A 2500-nucleotide genomic window follows, 5' to 3' on the forward strand; every position below is an offset into this window, starting at 1 on the left:
ACCACCTTGGATTGTCAAATACCAAATCTGGATATGAATAAGTAGCCTATGGTTGTCAACTTATTTTGTACGGCCAAACCAGCATGGCAACGCCCGATCTCGTCCGATCTCGGAAGCTAAGCAGGGTTGGGCCTGGTTAGTACTTGGATGGGAGACCGCCTGGGAATACCAGGTGCTGTATGCTCTTTTGCTCACTTGCAATATGCACAAGTAGTCCTTCATGAAAGGGGCTGGAAGCTGCTTTCATTTTGCCGAGAGAGAGACCACCTTGGATTGTCAAATACCAAATCTGGATATGAATAAGTAGCCTATGGTTGTCAACCTATTTTGTACGGCCAAACCAGCATGGCAACGCCCGATCTCGTCCGATCTCGGAAGCTAAGCAGGGTTGGGCCTGGTTAGTACTTGGATGGGAGACCGCCTGGGAATACCAGGTGCTGTATGCTCTTTTGCTCACTTGCAATATGCACAAGTAGTCCTTCATGAAAGGGGCTGGAAGCTGCTTTCATTTTGCAGAGAGAGAGACCACCTTGGATTGTCAAATACCAAATCTGGATATGAATAAGTAGCCTATGGTTGTCAACTTATTTTGTACGGCCAAACCAGCATGGCAACGCCCGATCTCGTCCGATCTCGGAAGCTAAGCAGGGTTGGGCCTGGTTAGTACTTGGATGGGAGACCGCCTGGGAATACCAGGTGCTGTATGCTCTTTTGCTCACTTGCAATATGCACAAGTAGTCCTTCATGAAAGGGGCTGGAAGCTGCTTTCATTTTGCCGAGAGAGAGACCACCTTGGATTGTCAAATACCAAATCTGGATATGAATAAGTAGCCTATGGTTGTCAACCTATTTTGTACGGCCAAACCAGCATGGCAACGCCCGATCTCGTCCGATCTCGGAAGCTAAGCAGGGTTGGGCCTGGTTAGTACTTGGATGGGAGACCGCCTGGGAATACCAGGTGCTGTATGCTCTTTTGCTCACTTGCAATATGCACAAGTAGTCCTTCATGAAAGGGGCTGGAAGCTGCTTTCATTTTGCAGAGAGAGAGACCACCTTGGATTGTCAAATACCAAATCTGGATATGAATAAGTAGCCTATGGTTGTCAACCTATTTTGTACGGCCAAACCAGCATGGCAACGCCCGATCTCGTCCGATCTCGGAAGCTAAGCAGGGTTGGGCCTGGTTAGTACTTGGATGGGAGACCGCCTGGGAATACCAGGTGCTGTATGCTCTTTTGCTCACTTGCAATATGCACAAGTAGTCCTTCATGAAAGGGGCTGGAAGCTGCTTTCATTTTGCCGAGAGAGAGACCACCTTGGATTGTCAAATACCAAATCTGGATATGAATAAGTAGCCTATGGTTGTCAACTTATTTTGTACGGCCAAACCAGCATGGCAACGCCCGATCTCGTCCGATCTCGGAAGCTAAGCAGGGTTGGGCCTGGTTAGTACTTGGATGGGAGACCGCCTGGGAATACCAGGTGCTGTATGCTCTTTTGCTCACTTGCAATATGCACAAGTAGTCCTTCATGAAAGGGGCTGGAAGCTGCTTTCATTTTGCAGAGAGAGAGACCACCTTGGATTGTCAAATACCAAATCTGGATATGAATAAGTAGCCTATGGTTGTCAACCTATTTTGTACGGCCAAACCAGCATGGCAACGCCCGATCTCGTCCGATCTCGGAAGCTAAGCAGGGTTGGGCCTGGTTAGTACTTGGATGGGAGACCGCCTGGGAATACCAGGTGCTGTATGCTCTTTTCCTCACTTGCAATATGCACAAGTAGTCCTTCATGAAAGGGGCTGGAAGCTGCTTTCATTTTGCCGAGAGAGAGACCACCTTGGATTGTCAAATACCAAATCTGGATATGAATAAGTAGCCTATGGTTGTCAACTTATTTTGTACGGCCAAACCAGCATGGCAACGCCCGATCTCGTCCGATCTCGGAAGCTAAGCAGGGTTGGGCCTGGTTAGTACTTGGATGGGAGACCGCCTGGGAATACCAGGTGCTGTATGCTCTTTTGCTCACTTGCAATATGCACAAGTAGTCCTTCATGAAAGGGGCTGGAAGCTGCTTTTATTTTGCCGAGAGAGAGACCACCTTGGATTGTCAAATACCAAATCTGGATATGAATAAGTAGCCTATGGTTGTCAACCTATTTTGTACGGCCAAACCAGCATGGCAACGCCCGATCTCGTCCGATCTCGGAAGCTAAGCAGGGTTGGGCCTGGTTAGTACTTGGATGGGAGACCGCCTGGGAATACCAGGTGCTGTATGCTCTTTTGCTCACTTGCAATATGCACAAGTAGTCCTTCATGAAAGGGGCTGGAAGCTGCTTTCATTTTGCCGAGAGAGAGACCACCTTGGATTGTCAAATACCAAATCTGGATATGAATAAGTAGCCTATGGTTGTCAACTTATTTTGTACGGCCAAACCAGCATGGCAACGCCCGATCTCGTCCGATCTCGGAAGCTAAGCAGGGTTGGGCCTGGTTAGTA

General features: G+C 48.4%; 10 non-coding genes across 10 annotated transcripts in view; all 10 read left to right on the forward strand.

The window, feature by feature from the left end:
* Window positions 1–65: 65 nt before the first annotated feature.
* LOC134012421 (5S ribosomal RNA) lies at window positions 66–184 on the forward strand. The gene has a single exon (XR_009928597.1). It is a non-coding gene; the product is annotated as a 5S ribosomal RNA (ribosomal RNA).
* A 143-nt stretch (window positions 185–327) lies between these two features.
* Window positions 328–446, forward strand: LOC134012422 (5S ribosomal RNA). The gene has a single exon (XR_009928598.1). It is a non-coding gene; the product is annotated as a 5S ribosomal RNA (ribosomal RNA).
* A 143-nt stretch (window positions 447–589) lies between these two features.
* Window positions 590–708, forward strand: LOC134012424 (5S ribosomal RNA). Its single transcript, XR_009928600.1, has one exon. It is a non-coding gene; the product is annotated as a 5S ribosomal RNA (ribosomal RNA).
* A 143-nt stretch (window positions 709–851) lies between these two features.
* LOC134012425 (5S ribosomal RNA) lies at window positions 852–970 on the forward strand. Its single transcript, XR_009928601.1, has one exon. It is a non-coding gene; the product is annotated as a 5S ribosomal RNA (ribosomal RNA).
* A 143-nt stretch (window positions 971–1113) lies between these two features.
* LOC134012426 (5S ribosomal RNA) lies at window positions 1114–1232 on the forward strand. Its single transcript, XR_009928602.1, has one exon. It is a non-coding gene; the product is annotated as a 5S ribosomal RNA (ribosomal RNA).
* Window positions 1233–1375: 143 nt separating this feature from the next.
* Window positions 1376–1494, forward strand: LOC134012427 (5S ribosomal RNA). Its single transcript, XR_009928603.1, has one exon. It is a non-coding gene; the product is annotated as a 5S ribosomal RNA (ribosomal RNA).
* Window positions 1495–1637: 143 nt separating this feature from the next.
* Window positions 1638–1756, forward strand: LOC134012428 (5S ribosomal RNA). Its single transcript, XR_009928604.1, has one exon. It is a non-coding gene; the product is annotated as a 5S ribosomal RNA (ribosomal RNA).
* A 143-nt stretch (window positions 1757–1899) lies between these two features.
* LOC134012429 (5S ribosomal RNA) lies at window positions 1900–2018 on the forward strand. Its single transcript, XR_009928605.1, has one exon. It is a non-coding gene; the product is annotated as a 5S ribosomal RNA (ribosomal RNA).
* Window positions 2019–2161: 143 nt separating this feature from the next.
* Window positions 2162–2280, forward strand: LOC134012430 (5S ribosomal RNA). Its single transcript, XR_009928606.1, has one exon. It is a non-coding gene; the product is annotated as a 5S ribosomal RNA (ribosomal RNA).
* A 143-nt stretch (window positions 2281–2423) lies between these two features.
* LOC134012431 (5S ribosomal RNA) overlaps window positions 2424–2500 on the forward strand; it is a 119-nt gene continuing 42 nt past the window's right edge. Inside the window, exon 1 of the ribosomal RNA XR_009928607.1 lies at window positions 2424–2500. This exon is cut by the window's right edge and continues 42 nt beyond it. This is a non-coding gene — a ribosomal RNA (5S ribosomal RNA).

Source organism: Osmerus eperlanus, chromosome 25 (genome assembly GCF_963692335.1).
Source record: "Osmerus eperlanus chromosome 25, fOsmEpe2.1, whole genome shotgun sequence".
Classification (NCBI taxonomy): domain Eukaryota; kingdom Metazoa; phylum Chordata; class Actinopteri; order Osmeriformes; family Osmeridae; genus Osmerus; species Osmerus eperlanus.